The sequence below is a fragment of the Cupressus sempervirens genome, chromosome 4 (assembly GCF_028749045.1).
Source record: "Cupressus sempervirens isolate cs-2001-9-10 chromosome 4, ASM2874904v1, whole genome shotgun sequence".
Lineage (NCBI taxonomy): Eukaryota > Viridiplantae > Streptophyta > Pinopsida > Cupressales > Cupressaceae > Cupressus > Cupressus sempervirens.
Genome location: NC_143121.1, coordinates 818208 through 835136, shown reverse-complemented (window position 1 = coordinate 835136; position 16929 = coordinate 818208). Strand labels below are relative to the sequence as shown.

At 35.5% G+C, this 16929-nt stretch overlaps 1 pseudogene; it reads left to right on the top strand.

The window, feature by feature from the left end:
- The first annotated feature begins 5453 nt into the window (after positions 1-5453).
- The window catches only part of LOC149559625 (T-complex protein 1 subunit eta-like), a 51647-nt pseudogene continuing 40171 nt past the window's right edge, over positions 5454-16929 (top strand).

The window sequence follows — 16929 nt, the reverse complement described above, 5'->3', positions numbered from 1 at the left end:
AAACTCATTTTGACTCTTATCTGCAGAATGTCACTTTTGAGTCAGGGGGTCTGTTGACTGGCCTTAAAAACTGACCAAATCACCTGATCAAGCTCTGAAATCTGACACACTAAATCTTTGTTCTAGACTCTTGCATCCTGTCAGATCTCGTCTCATGAAGAATCCCCAGTCAAAAGATATTGACTATCAAAGTTGACCCTCTAGATTTACCTGCAAACAAACATGTCAGAAAACCATAAACTAGGTTTGGATTTGGTTCGGAAAACTAGGCAAATGAGCACATGGGGAAACAAAAATTGGGACGCTCATTGTTTGTCATGAGGACATTATGAAAATGTGATTTGGGCTCACGAAAAATCACGGGGCTCAAAATGGCGGACGTTCAAAATAGGCTACTCAAAATTTTGCAACTAGGAACATTGACTGAAAGGTGATTTTAGCAAACGGCATTGGCCTGGAAAAGTGTGCAAATGGATTCGTAAAGATTTGGAAACAAGCACACTTGTAGTATTTTCAGAGGACAACATAGGGGTGCAATCCATTCGATCTCACCAATCATGGATTAAGAGTGATAACGCCACGAACAGGGGTACTGATAAATCTGCAAATGCTGACACCAGTAAAAAGTCATAAATTGCGTTTGGAATCGCGTTTGAAAACTGATCAAACGGATTCGTCAAGACTTAAAAATTTAAACATAGGAAGTCTCTGACATCTACCATGCAATGCAACAAGAAATTTACCATTTTATTCAACTGGGTCAAAGTTATAGCACGTCAAATAGGGCTTCCCAGAAATGTGTGCAAAGTGCAAAAGCATGAAAACAGTAACTGACCAACTTTGAGGGATTCAAAACCTATTCAAACGGACTTGAAATGACTCAAAATCTGAAACATAGGTTCTCAGGTATGGATATTAGATACTCCCAAAGCGGTGAATCACAAAATATTTATGGGTGCGAGATATTCATTTACAAACAAAGCCTCCTATCGCTGTTTGACACTTCGGTGAAAATGCAAAATTGATACTAGCTCAAAACAGAACTTTGCCAAATAACTCAAAAACTCAATTTAACTTCATGAAACGCTTAGGCATGCTGAATGAAAGGTGCTAGAAGCATTAAACACCTTAGGGGTCTCAAATGGATAGCCGAGTACAACCAGGCACATATGCATTTAAAAAGCGTTTAAGGGCTTGATTTTTTTTATGGTGCTCAAAATCGGGAAGGCAATTTTGAGCGCCAACAATAGTCAAAACCAATCTTAGATTGAACATATCCTTGACTTAATCTATTTAAAAATATTCATTACTAGACCCTCCATTTTCTTTGATAAGCTTATTTTGGATCTCCTCTCTTCAATATGATATGATCTTTGATATGATATAGTTTTACTATCTTTCACTTCTTCATAAGGTTGGTTCCTCAGTTCTTTATAACTAAACTCTTTTGCTTCCTCTACAATGTTTGCACTATCACCTTGATCTTCTCTATGATCGCACAAATATCTTGTTCACTTTATGTCTTTCTCCTTCATGATTGTTTCTCTCTCATGATAATAAAAATAGGGTTCTAGATCTATCTATTTAAACATTTCTAAAGAGTTTTCTAGACTCTTTCCCTTTTCCTCTGATACCAATAGACAACAATAGTTAGAGATACCAACAAGACTTATGTTCAATCTAGCTAAAGAAAGGGTGTGTTGTTTATATATGACTGTAATGTGAGTTTCTCTTTTATATTTTTCCCTTGAAGTCGATAACACTGAGTAAGTTATGACTACTCTTAAAGGGGCTCTTTTGAAACTTCATTAAGGTTGCATAAGACTATAATTGATCAAGATATATATAATCCTTTGAATGTAAATTTTCTACTACTTGATTTGAAAAAAAAGAACTCTTTGTTTATAAACATAGTAGATGTGGTTAATAAAAGGGTTCTAGTTAAATTATGGGATTGATTGTTGTAAGTTAATGTCTCTTGGGGTTGTTGTCCATGTTTATTAATAGGCATGCATGTAACTCCCTGTTGGATTTAGTCATGCTATATTTTGAGGTGTTTAATATGAGAGCATGTCAAGAGATTAATAACTAAGGAAAAGTTGTTCATATTATATTGTTAAGATATGGTTTTTGAAATGTGTGTATTCTTAACACTACTTTTGTAAACACTCCATTACTGCTCATAGTTTTGCTTGTTTAGTCTTCTTATTTGCTAGGATGGGTTTCTTTCATATCAGGAAATATTATAGGGAATCTTAACAGCTTTGTGGTAGGGTGGTAAACTACTCCTACAATATTCTTGCCCTTATGTTTCATGAGTAGGTTCTGGAGTTCCTTTGAGATTGATCATCTTGTTCATACAATCATGGTATTCTAGTATCTAGTATTTGTATTTCTTTTAAATTTAATGATAATTGATAATTCATGTTGACTAGTTGATATTTAAAAGACCTTGACGCATTGAATTTTTTGTGTTCTACAGAGAATGCTAATGTAGCATTGGTTTTGCAAGGGAAGTCTTTACTTATGGTATCTAAGCTCTTGGTTCCACACTTAGAACTTGAGTTTAGTATGCTGGACACACAATTATAAGTCAACTAACTCAGTTTATGAAACTAGGTTACATTTTGTGTCTCTTAGTAATTATTACTTTCAACATAGAATTATTAGATGCTCTGTTGGGACTAAAAATTGCATGGTCAATTTTTGAGCCCCATTGAAAAATCAAGCCCTTAAACGCTTTTAAAATGCGTACGTACCTGGCTATCAGTATGAGGCCTAAATGGTGTTCAATGTTTCTAACACCCTCCATTCAGCCTGTTTATGCATTCCATGAAGTTCAATTGTCATTTCAAGTCATTTGGCAAAGTTCTGTTTTGAGCTAGTATCAATTTTGCATTTTCACTTAAGTGTTGGACAGCAATAGGAGGTTGTGTTTGCACCTAAATATCTTGCACCTAGAAATGCGTCATGACTTACCCCTTTGAGAGTATCTAGTATCCATACCTGATAACCTATGTTTCAGATATTGAGTCATTTTGAATCTGTTTGACTAGGTTTTGAATCCCTTAAAATTGGTCAGTTACTGTTTTCATGCTTTTGCACTTTGCACATAATTCTGGGAAGCCCTGTTTGACGTGTTATAACATTTGACCAGTTGACCCAAATACTACAATTCCTTTTGCGTTGCACTATAGACATCAGAGACTGGTCTTGTTTCAATTTTTAAGTCTTGACGAATCCGTTTGATCAGTTTTCAAATGCGATTCCAAATGCAATTTATGACTTTTTACTGGTGTCAGCATTTGCAAATTTTTTAGGACCCCTGTTCGTGACATTATAACTCCTAACCCGTGATTAATAAGATTGAATGGATCATACCACTGTGTTGTCCTCTGAAAATACTACAAGTGTGCCAGTTTGTAGAACTTGATGAATCCGACTTCACACTTTACCAAGTCAATTCCATTCGTAAAAATTGTTATGTTGTCATTGTCTCTTGTCCTAAAAATCCACGTAGCCAACTTCAGACGCTTGCCAAATTCATCCAGTTATTCGTCATGAGCCTAAATTGTAGATCCATAATGTCCTCATGACAGAGAACTAGTGTTTCAGTTTTAATTTCCCCATGTACCCATTTGCCCAGTTTTCCAAGCCAAATCCAAACCCAGTTTATGGTTTTCTGACGTGTTTGTTTGTAGGTAAATTTGGAGGGGCAACTTTGACAGTCAATATCTTTTGACTTGGGATTTTTCATGAGACAAGATTTGACGGGATGCAAGAGTCTAGAACAAAGATTCAGTGTGTCAGATTTCAGAGCTTGATCAGGTGATTTGGTTAGTTTTTAAGGCCAGTCAACAGACCCCCTGACTCAAAAGTGACAGTCTGCAGATAAGAGTCAAAATGAGTTTTAAAGTTCAAATTATTGATCGAACTTGATTCAAATCAGTTCAAGGTGTTCATTTGGTCAGTCTGGAGTATCAGTTGTTCGGAAGTGAAATTTTTTTAGTCGGTCCCACTTTGGGGCCCAACTGATTTCATACACAAGCTTTTCAAGCTTGAAAGTAGACAAATCTTCTATATCATGTGGTTTTTTACAACATGCATCATCATCTGTACCTGAAACAGATGGTCATGATCAGCCCTAATACACTAGATATAGACATATTGGCTTCTTGGTATGAGGAGCCAAGTAATGGGAATGGTGACAACAGTCGATGCTTTAAGGAAACTACTGCCCTCAAGTAAAATGCAATTTCTAAATCCTAAAAGGTTAACTTAAAGTATCCTCATGAGCACCTCAAGGCTTTTCTCATTGCCATAGTCATTGAATCCTTTTGTGGATTTGATATTGGGTTCAAGGCTGCAAGGTTTCTATATACAAACTTCTTGAGGTAGGATGGTACTACAATTTTCTTTCTAAGGGCATTGAAGATGGCCTGCATGGAACATTTTTACCACAAATCATTGAGCTTCTTATGCAATGAACTAATGAGGAATAAGGAGCCAATTTAAAGAGATGGGATAGAGCATTATTCAAAAGGAATAGCAAAGATCTAAGCCAGTCAACGTTGAATCAAAGATCACCAATCAGAGAGCAGATCCCACACCTTTTAGAGACAGATCACGCCCTGTTAAGAAAAGCCCTACGCAAATTAATGGTGCAAAGATCTAGCAATTAAAAGGAAGCTCCATGCATGAGGAGGAGCAGTCAAGGCAGAATAAAGGGCATCCATGAAATGGAGAAAAATGAAGTGAAAAGGAGAAGCTGCAGATGAAGCCGCCCAAGCCAAAAGTGCATTCGAATAGTCACAGACCTACGACAGTGAAAGCAAGGGAGAAGGTGGATTCGAAGCTCAGCCAAATGCAAGACCACTTTGGATAATTGTGCAAAACAATTTTATAATGAGTTTGTGCATGTACATTTTGGTGTCCAACAAGATGCCAAGGAAATCAAAAAGGGAGAAGCCATCAACAAAGCGCAACCCATGCATTAAGTTAGAATTCAAAGCCATAGGTAAAAATAACATGGAAGATGTCAGTAAGAAGATCAACATTACAAAGAGGGTGGCATGTTCAAAGTTGATGCTTTAAGGAAGCTAACGTAAGCCTTCCATCCAGCCTGATTGAAACAGTAGGAGAATTATTTCTCATTGCTATGTTGCCCTGTTCTTGCTTTTTTTTTTTGCCAAAGGTTAGTAGAGAAAGTGAAAGTTTTTCAGAGCGATGGGGATGTGACTCAAACCGATGACCACCTCTAGGTTCAAGACAGTATGTGCGTTCTGCGAGAGCAACATATAAGAAGTTGACATTAAAGGTAGGACCATGCAAAGTGTCAAAGACCCCACGTACATGGAAAGGATGTCTAGTAGCAGAGGAGGCATTTTCGTGTCTTAAATGTAAAAGAATTTGTTTTAAAATAGGCTGACAGAGCTAAAGAACACTTCGCATGCATGCCAATATGCAAGCAAGCGCAGAACGAAGGGAAAAGCCGTCACAGGCCATTATCCCACATTGGCTGGGAAAATATGTTTTTAACACTTCAAATAGAAATGAACACAACAAATATTGTGAATTCAAGGCAGAGGCTTTTGAGAAGCCGTAGTTCAGGAGGTGGGGCCCGTAGTTGGCCAGATAACGTCAAATTTTGAGCTAGTGCTAAATTTTACACAAAGAAACGAGTGCGCTGATGTGGCAATAGAAGCACCAGATTGCGCTAAGTGTCATGATCCAAGGGTTAGCACACGCCCGAAAAATAGAGTTACGAGGATGTTAAACAATATGGGAATGTGCTTGAGTGCCACGTGGCATGGTGGGTCCTGCGAATGATGACATGGCAAGAACGAGCAGTTTAAATGGAGGCACAAGATTTTTCCACGTGGCAAGATCCGACGCTCTGTGCATCCCCGCAATATGAAGTTGTAGGGATTTAAGTAATGCAGGAAAGTGGGATTTTGCCATGTGGCATGGGCCCGCCCAGTGATGATGTGGTACTGAGTTTGAGAGGTCGACCAATCAACAAATGACACGTGGTGCTTGGTCAAGAGAGGTTTGACCTCAAATTTAAAAGCCAAGGAAAAATATGAAAGTCATAATATATTTTTTTAAATTTCTTTCTCAAGCAAAAATGTACGTTAGAAATTTTAATTTTCAAAAGGGCATTTTTCTAAAGTTTTAACTTTAGAAAATTTTAAATTTTTCAAAAAATTTAAAACTGAATGGGTTGTAGACCTGATAGTTATAACAGAGGGGCATTTTTCAAAATAAGATTCTAAGGGTTTTCTGTAAGCAAAACATGGACTCCAATATATCGCTGAAATCGAAAAAAGATGAACTATCCGATTCTAGAGTCAGTTTTTGCACAGGTAGTAGCTGGTTCAAGCTACAGGAGGTTTTCTTTCAGGTTCCCAGATTGCAACCAAATTCAGGTGTCAATATTCAGAGTTGTTTTCTAGCATGGAAATGACCTGAATACGGTTAAAAGGAAGTGAAAATGATATTTGAGGCAATATTAACCATTTTCTAATCAGATTGAATCTCAATTTCATCAGTATTTCATTGAGGCAAATCAGATATTTTGGTGATTCAAAGAATTTCATCATTAGGTAGAGATATTTTGCAAATTAGTTACAAGGCAATGATGAAATCAAATCAGATCAAGATGGAGAAGGAAGGACGAAGTTTTCAGTTGCTAGAAGATTGAATTTCAAGTGCACACTTGTCAAGTAAAGATCAGATCCGAAAATTCTTTCTCTTCTATATTATTCTTTCTTTCTTCCATGTGAAGGGTTCTAGTTCCAATTTTTGTTACTGAGAAACCAATGGGTTCCAATTTCTGGGAAGAAGAAGTTCATTGCTGTGATACCATTAGGGATTCCAATTTTTGCACTGTGAGACCATTGGTTCCAGTATTTTGATATGTTCCCATACTGTGATACCACACATTTTCTTCAGTAGAACTCTCATGTGAACAACAGTTGTAAAGATAATATAGATAGTTCTGAGATATTAGGTTGTTTCATGTTTTAATTTTATGCATCTGAATGTATAGTTTCAAGGAAATGAATACATATGAGCAACAATTTCACTAGTTTTGTTCTGGTTCTTATCTCATATCTCAGCAATCTGTAAGTCTTATGTGGTTTTGGAACAAAGATTTGAGACCCATTTGCATCCCTTTCAAGTTGTATGTTTGATGTATTTTGCTGTTGGACCAAAGGGCCAAGTAAATGCTCGATATGTTTAAACAAGGTTATTGGTTGTTTGAGAAGGATATTTCATGAGAATGAGACCTGAATGAGCACTGATGTCTGAATCACAAGGTGGTTGGATAGATCTGATGTCTGGGTATATGAGATACGTCCTGATGTCATAGATGTATGTTTTGAATTCATGGAATTGCCCAATGGATTAGGCACTGATCAGTTATAGGATCACTGGTTATACTGATGCATTTTTGAGGATTTGTTGAAACTCAACATCATTAATCAAACGCTTTTCCCCTTTCATGTTGAAGAGTTATCATAGAATGCCCTCACTCAGCTTATGAGGTTCCTAGATCTGCATTTAGCTACTGTAGATTTATGTTATTTCATGAGTTATTAGGAGAAATAAGGGTTTTATCTACTTCATAATAGATTCAGTGTATGCTTTGACAACTGGTACCATATAAAGAATCTGTAGGTCCACCCGCCTAGGTTTTGCAAAGCCTAAAGAAGAAGAAGGGTCATGCCTTATAGTTGGCCCTGTGTCTGAAATGATATGTTTACAATGGGAGTTAGTTGCCCCTAGATATGTCAGGTTCTCATGGGGATAATTGGAAACAGGTAACATTTTCAAACACCAACATGCTCCTTAAGTATGTTTGATCTTGGATTGAACTTACATTCATTTGAAGATGGTCAAAATGGAGCTTTCCTGGATTCAGTGGTAATTTGAGTACCTCACGTGGGAAGGATTTCATGAGTTTTGTATCTACACTATATGCATTTTAGATTTAAAAATAAAGCATTTGATTATTGTGAGGCAACAAGGGTTTAAATTTATATTATCCATTGAGGTAGTAAATTGATGGTTAGGAATGTCTATAAGGTTATGTACTTGACTTGTGATAACAATGGAAATATGTCTTACATTGTTCTTGGAATAATCTAGTTTGGTATGAAGGAAGAACAAGGGATTTTGTTTGTAAAGTCATTGCATATTGTATTTTGCATTTAGGATATGAAATTGTAAAAGAAAATATTTAATTAATAAGATGTGATGCATATTTTTGAAGTTTGGTCATATTCTTAGCACTCCTTGGACACAAGGTGTCACAATAATTCTACTCCTTGTGGTGACTAGTAAGTTGTTGTGTTTTATGTAAATTAATTTTGATTTGATCATGTGATCTTTTAGTTTTTATAAATTTTAAAGTGATGAAGGGTGTTGCTACTCAAAATTGAAGCCCTGATTTTGAGTACCATTCTAAAAATCAAGCCCTATGAGCACATTTAATGCATGTGTGCCTGACTATCCTTTTGAGGCCTAAGAGGTATTTATTACGCATATAAGAGAACCTAATTTTTTATTTTCAAGTTGTTTCAATATGTTTTGACTAGGTTTTGAATCCCCCGAAGTTAGTTGTTTACTGTCTTCATGCTAATGCTAATTGTTCAAAATTCTAGGAGGCCCTGTTTGACCAATTATAACTTTGACCTAGTTGACCAAAATGAGAAAATTCCTTTTGCATTCCATTTTGAAGGTCAAAGAATTGTTGTGTTTCAGATTTGAGCTTATGATGAATCTGTTTGATCAGTTTTCAAATGGGATTCCAAATGCAATTTGTAAAGTTTTACTGGTGTCAAGAAATGTAGATTGATCGGTACCCCTATTCAAGATGTCATAATTTTGAATCCATCATAGGTGAGATAAAATGGACTATACCTCTATATTATACTCTAAAAATTCTTTAAGTGTGCCAGTTTGTAAGTCTTGACGAATCCATCTGCACAATTTTCCAGGTCCATTCTATTTGCACAAATCAATATTTTGCCATTGTTCCCAATCCTGCAAATCTAAGTAGCCCACTTTGACCGCTTTCCAAATGTGCCTATTATTCGTCATGAGACCAAATCATAGATTTATAATCTACTCATGATAGTTAACCAATGCCCCAGTTTTCATGCCCCCAAGTGTCAATTTGACCTATTTTCAAAGCCAAAACCAAATGCATTTTATGGTTTTCTGATATGTTTGCTTGCAGACAATTTTAAGAAGGAAAATTTGATGGTCAATATCTTTTGATTGAGTGATTTTCATGAGGTGAGATTTTGTAGGCTGGAATTATTTGCATCAAAGAATGTAAATGCCAGGTCTCAAAGCTCAGTTAGATGTTTAAGTTAGTTTTTAAGGCTAGTCAGAGGACCTCTCAGCACGAATTTATCAGTTTGCATGAAATGATTAAAAGTGACTTTTGAGAGTTGAATCAATGTTTCAAAATGATTTCAATATATGAGGTGAGCTTAGTGGATCAATTTAATATGTCAGTTGTTTCAATTTTTTTTTAAAGCCAGACCCGCTTTAGGGTCCGATTGATTTCATCAAATTGGTAGGACATTAGGAATTGAAGGTGTTTTAAAAGATATTATAACGATTCTTTTCATGTTGATGTTTTTGCATATGAACATAATCATCAAAAATAAAATGGATGTGTTGCTATTCTTAATAGTGAAAAATGTTATATTGTTATTGTTTGGGTCAGAGATCATATTCATCCAAGATAGTGTGAGGCATTTGGATTTGGCTATATAAATGACACTGTTCCATCCATTCTAGAGTTTTTGTAAGTATCGCAAGCGTGTCTTGGGTGATGATGTTGATGTCCATCATGGAAATGGTGTGGAGGAGGGATTTTTACATAATTTTAGGGTCTTTGATTATTTCTTTTCACAATTGTGGAGACATTTTTTCTTCATGTTTTCAAGTTTTGAAATAGCATTGGATTTGGGAAAGGTTATCTATGATCCTGAGGTAGTTGTACTATGATGTGGAGCTGATTCTTTAGCCAGAGACAGGTTAAGCCATTGCATTTAAAAAAAAAAGAACATGCAGAGTGTGTACAATACGTGAGTTTCTAAAAAATGGGTTGCATTTTCTTCAATTGGAGATGACTATAAGATAAACCTATCTCCACATTAACAAGCATAAGATGTAATATGAAATGTAGATAAGAGAATTCTTAGTAAAATCAATCCCCTACAAGATTAAAATATCCTCCATCTTTGTGATGTTTCCCAAATGCCTTTCATTGTTTCTAAATTGTGGAAAGCTCTGTATGGAATTACGCCTGGGAGATGAAGTGATTCACATAGCCCATCTTATGAGCAGAGAAATGTGAATTAGAAGCATTAGAATTGTAGTACAAGGGACTTTTACTATGCCAGTTGCCAATGAACTAGGGAAGATGGTGATGTTTTGAATGAATTGGTTGTACTCTAATACAAGGAGGAGGCAAGGTTTTTGCAGAGGAGCTTTGCTTTAGAAGGCTACAGTGAGAGTCAAGGGGACCATACACAAGAATTTGGTTCCAAAGTGGTAGTTTACTTCATGTACAATTTAAGTAAGCCTTTCTCATAGGAATCTTTGAAGGCAAAGAGAAGTTTTTATTAAGAAGCGGTGAAGTGTTGAAGCGAATACAACTAAAGAAGCAAGGGAACCCATGAGCCAATGTTTTGTAAAGGGAAGTAACATTTGGGTGGAAGCTAGAAAATGGAGGGTTTTGGGAAAGTCCATAGGAGACATAATTTTTTAAAATGTTTAAGCTCTATAAAGATATCGTATCGATCATTAGAACTCTCGATGGCTATTGAATCTCTTCCCATGTGAAAAGGGTTAAAGGAAAAGAGATTGTCTAAGAGGCCCAATTTCCATATTTTCAAACTTCCCATCATTTGATTTCCATTATTATAGTTTAAAATAGTAGACAAGGTTCAATTCAAAACATGAATACAAAGAGTTAAAAAAATCAAGTCAGAGGGAAAGCCACGGTTGCTCAATCCCTTTGCAGAGCTATCCACTTATCACTGGAAAGCAGTGAAGAAGCTCTAAAATGTTGGGGGAGTTTATTTTTCATTTTAAATACTTCAATGAATACTTCATTAAGTGTCTTAAAGACATTGGATTTTGTAAGCCACAAAGCTCGCAAGTGGGGTTTGTTAGGCTAGCTCAACAAACAAGGAATAAATTTTGAATGACTGGACGAATCAAAAAGAGACAAGTGATGACATCAGTATCCAAATGGACCAATTGTAAGCAGATACATGGCATGAAGTTTGAATAAAAAAGAGGCAAGTGATGACATCAACATCCAAATGGACCAATTGTGAGAAGATACATGGCATGAAGTTTGAGGTCAATAGTGACATGGCAGGTCCAAGATGAGAGGCACAAGATTGTGACATGTGTCATATCCAATAGATGTCGCTATGTCACAAGACAAATATGTGAGGAAGATAACCAAAGTGACAAAGTAACAAGGTGACATGTAACATGAGATGATGATGTGGCACTGAGAAAGTTAGTGCACCAGATCACAACATGTGGAAAATCTGACAGCTATCACATTCTTGCAAAATGAAGATGCTTAGAGGTTAAGAAATGCAGGAATGTGACGATGAATAAAATGATGACACATCGTACTGTGTCAGAACCTGGTGAGCAGTCCAACGAGCCAATTAGGAAGCACCATGTGGTGATGAGGTGGTAGGGTGCCCAATAGATAGGTGAGGTGGTAGTGACAGTACAGAGCCTAACCAATGGTGTGGTGACACATGTCATAAAAAATCAAATAGGTTTGACTCAGAGAGATAATTGAAGGAAAAATTCAAAAAGTGCAGAAAATCAAATATTTTATTAATTTCTTCACAAAGGCATGTACAAACCATTTAAAATAAAAGTAGAGTTATAACCTAAAATTTTAACCTTAGGCTAAAATCAAATATTCAAAATGAGATGCAGACCTGAAAACCAATCCAGGAGCTTGTTTTCAAACTAATTTTTTGGGAATCTTTGATGCGCCAACATAACACTATCATATACCATTGGAACTGGGAGAAAGGGAATTTTCTATTTTTGAGGTTTTTTTTTTTGCACATGAAGCCATTGGTTTGAGTTATTTAGGGTTTTGTACCAGGTGCCTATTTTTCAACCTTATTTCAGTTAAGGCAATTTAGATCTAATTTTTGGCAAAGTGGTGAACCAGGGGAATGCCAGAGGTAATAAGGATTCAATTAGGGATGGTTCACCTCTAGATCAATTTTAATTAATCATTTATTAACATTTCAAATGCATATATGATATTTTAGTAGAACAAGGGTTTTTCATCATTAAGGATTAGATATTTTAAGTTTGTTGAGATACAATGACGAGGTTCCTTTGTGATTTCACTTGTAGATAGAAGAGAGAGAGGCTTTAAAACAATAGGGAATGGAGATTCAAGTGGACACATGTCATTTCTAGATCAGATCCAGGATTTCATTCCTTTCCTATATCTTTCTCTTTCTCTCATTGTAAGGGTTCCAATTTTTGACATTTTTCAATACTGTGATACTAGGGGTTGGTTCCAATTTGTCTGTGATACCACAAGGTTGGATCCAGAGTTGTGATTCCACCATTTTCTTTAGCATTCTCTCATGTATGAATAACAGTAAATAAAGTTAATACAGATAGTTCTGGTCTATTTAGTGGTTCTATGAGTTATTTGTATACATCTTGAATGTATAGTTTCAAAGAAATGAATACAATGAACAAAAAACTTCTTAGTTTCATTTTGATTCTCATCTCCTATATTTGTAATTTGCAATATTTTGTGGTTTAGGGACAAAGAACTTAGACCAGTTTGCATCCCCTTAAGGTTGTATGTCTCATATGTTCTGTTGTTGGAACAAAGAGCCAAGTAAATGCTTGATATATTTGACAGTGTTGATTGTTATTTGAGAAGGATACTACATGAGTATGAGGTCTTTATGAGCACTGATTTCTGATTCAAAATGTGATATGATAGATCTAATATCTTGATGTATGAAATATGTCACTGGTATTATAGATGTATGTGTGTGATTTATGGAACTGCCCAATAGATAAGGCATTGATCAACTACATGATCAATTTGTTCTTACTGTTGCATATTTGGGGATCTACTAAAATCAAATTTATAATCGTCTATTTCCATTTCCATTTAAAAGCTAAAAGGATGCCCTCACTCAGCTTGTGGATTTCATAGAGTTGCAATTTTCTATTGCACATCTTTGTTATTGCATAAGTATAGGAGAAATAAGGGTTTTATTTGCTTCTTTTAGATTCAGTTGCATGCTTTTAACACTGATATCATATAAAGAATTTGAGATTCACTCGCCTAGGTTTTGCAAAACCTAAAGTAGAAGAAGGGTGTAGCCTTATAGTTGGCCCGGTGTCTAAAAGGGTATGTTGTAGATGGGAAGTAGCTGCCCTTAGATGTATTCTGTTCTCATTGGGATAATTTGAAGCGTAACATTTTAAAACACCAATAAAGGGATAACTTGCAAATTTTATATGTTCTTTGTGACCACCTAGCCACCTATTTTCTTGGTTCTTTATCTTCTATCACTCTTGTTCACTTTTATTTTTATTTATTTTGTCCCTTCTTTTGGGACTTTTAATTGGAAATTTTGAATCTCAATCTCAAGATCCATTGGATCTTGAGGTGGCCAGGGTGTGTGTGTTTTATGATGATGTGATGTCATCCATTATGTTCAACATGAAACATTGATAGGATGTATAAGGGACTAGATTGTAAAGAATATTTCATTCTTCCTTTTGCATTAAAATTCTATCATTTTATATATGAAAATTGGAAATCTTACCTTCTTGTGTGGGTGCTAAATGTGGACAAACAAGGAGGGGTAGAAGTGATGCTTTTCTTTTTCACTCTACCTACCAGTGTGATGTTGGTACTAAAATTCTTTGGCCAAACGTATGTGCATATGTTTATTTGATATGCTTTCCCATATTATATTTCCCTACCACATCCATGATCATGGCTACTTGGACATATGTGGAAAGTAGTATGTTTTATAGCTGCACTTGATACCTCCTGCCTTTGGTATTGTATGGGCATTCCACTATTGTAAATTCTATGTATTAGGTAGGATTCCAAGGAATTGCCCTTTGTATTATTTGGGAATTGCAGTGTTGGATATACAAGGTAGGTAGAATCCCGAGGGAGTGTAAGGCTTCATGGTTAGACATGAAAGCACTTCAACCATATCTTATGTGATGATTAAATGATGAGTACATCATTCATCACAACATGTGAAAATATGTTTGTTAAGAACACTTAAATAAAACTATGAATATTATTGTTAATATGTAACATTATTTGACAAAAAATTTCCTTGAAATATTGTGGTGACAAGATGGACTTGAGGGCCTAAGTCACAATAATGAACAAAGTGGGTCTTTTAATAGATAACCACGTAACTAGTGGCATACCTAGACGATTCACTAAATTTAAGTGGATCACATGACATATGGTATTATACTTGTATGATGCATTTATCATTCCATGTATGACATGTAGATCGACATTTTCTATGATTCTCATTAAGGTATGACACTTAAATTTATGTTTGATGTAATCATAAGATAAAATGAATTTTGGAGTGTAGGTCAACTTCTTGAGTATATTCATTTGTGGCATAATCATGTGATGACATGTTGTGTGCGATATTTTGGTCAATAATTGGCTTTTGAGATGTAATTAATATTGTACCTATCATTTCAACATGTAGGTTGAAAAACCAAAATGAAATTGCATAATTAATTGAAAGATATTTTATTTACATGTCGATTCAACTATGTGGATTCAACTTTTGACTTTGACTTGAATTGAATTTTGGCCTATTTAGCAAATGTATGGAAATGTAGTCTTCCCATGAGAGTGAAAAAAGGTATTGTATAATTCATTTTTATCTACTTTTTAAAAATAGTTTGTAATGTAGGAGCATCTTAGGTTATCTTGCTGTCCTGATAATCTTTGTTCATTCTATCTATTGGAGCTAGGTGCTAGTGATTTCCAAGTTGTTGTTGTTATTGACATGTTCAGTGATGGATGAGTTACTATAGCTAGTGATGGATGAGTTGCAATAGCTAATGTTAGTCGAGTTACTATAGCTAGTGATGGTCAAGTTACTTTAGCTAGTGATGGATGAGTTACTATAGATTTCCAGTATTGGATGAGCTATCTAGTCTTGGCCAAGTGTTCTTTCATGTTTCGAGTGAGCTTGATAATTACTGATGCTTAGTTCCTTCTTTGATCGAGTCTGTCTATGATTGGATCTTAGTTTGAGCTAACTTATGTAATTAATTTGGACCACAAATTTAATTTTTGGATCTTGCGTTGGAATGTATGCATACCATTTTAAGGTTGGCCTTTCTATTATGTAATGATCTAGAATCTCCTATAAGCCATTTTGGTAAGTATAAATTGTGGTGTTTAGGTTTAGGCTAGGTAAAAACTTAGAGGGTTCAGAGAAGAGTTGTTGAATAGAGAATTGAAGCTAGATTGTGGATCTTAAAGTTGTATTTTGTATCTAGAAATAACCTAGAAGGCCTAATAGCTAGGAATGTATGTTAATAATTGGATGAATCAGTAAAGTAGTTTTGTTTCTTCTCTTCTTGGTGTTGTTCTCTTTTTTGTTTTCTTTTGTTGTGTTACTTAGCAAGGTGATTGGATAGTTAGGTGTGCCTTTGTCCCTAGCTATTCAAATCTCTCTCCTTGCATCCAAGTGGTATCAGAGCTTGAGGTTCATCCTTGTGGATATTGGAACATGTAGAACTCTAAGTTTAATTTATTTATAGGGTGGAAAATCTATTGATTTGAACTACAACTTGTAGAGGGTTATGATCTTGTAGGAACCTATTTGTAAAGGTGGTTAGAGGTAGAGGAAATGCTAACACTGATATTATGGATATGTTGAGACAAATTACAACTAGACTAGATGTGGTGGAGTCAACCTAGAGGAGAGGAGCACATCTTGATGATGAAGAAATGTCAACCAAACCCTAATCTAGAACTTGAGGAAGATCACAATGAGGAAATATTGTTGAGAGTATTTTCTCGGGCACATTCAAAGCCTATTGTGAAAGTTGTTCCTTATGATGGAAAATTGGACACCAATGTTGTGTTGGATTGGATCTTTGATATGGAGAAGTTCTTTGAGTTTGAAGGTACTCCTGATAATAGAAAGGTGAAGATTGTAGTCACAAGGTTAAAAGGTCATGCCTCACTATGGTGGGAGAATTTGAAAACTAATAGAAAAAAGAGAAAAAGAGAAGATCAAGTTCTGGCTAAAAATGGTGAACAAGGTGAAGAAGAAGTTCCTTCATGCTGATTACAAAGTTAGCTTGTTGAGAAAAATGCAAAATATGAGACAAAAGGACATGATTGTGAAAGAGTGTACTAAGGAATTCTATAGATTGGACATCAAATCTAGACATGTGGATAATGAGGTTGAGAAAGTTGCAAGGTATCTAAATGGATTGAGATCAAGAATTCAAGATGAGATAGGTTTTATCAAATTGGAAAGTGTGGAAGAAGAATATCAATATGCCTTGAAAGATGAGGAGATCTTGACAAAGAAGCATGGACAAAGACAAAGAAGTAGAGGTGGTAGATTCCAGAGAGGCAGGGGTAGATCTTATGGAGAAGGTGATAGATTTAACAATTCTATGCAAGATAAGGGTAAATATGAATGGAAAAATGATGAAAAAGGATGGACCATATGGAAATGTGGTAATTATTATTGAGGAGGTACTAGTTCTTATCAAGGAAAAGGTAATTATTATTCTAGAGGTATTTTTCATGGTAATTATTTCAAATGTGGCAAAGAAGGGCATATATATTTTAAA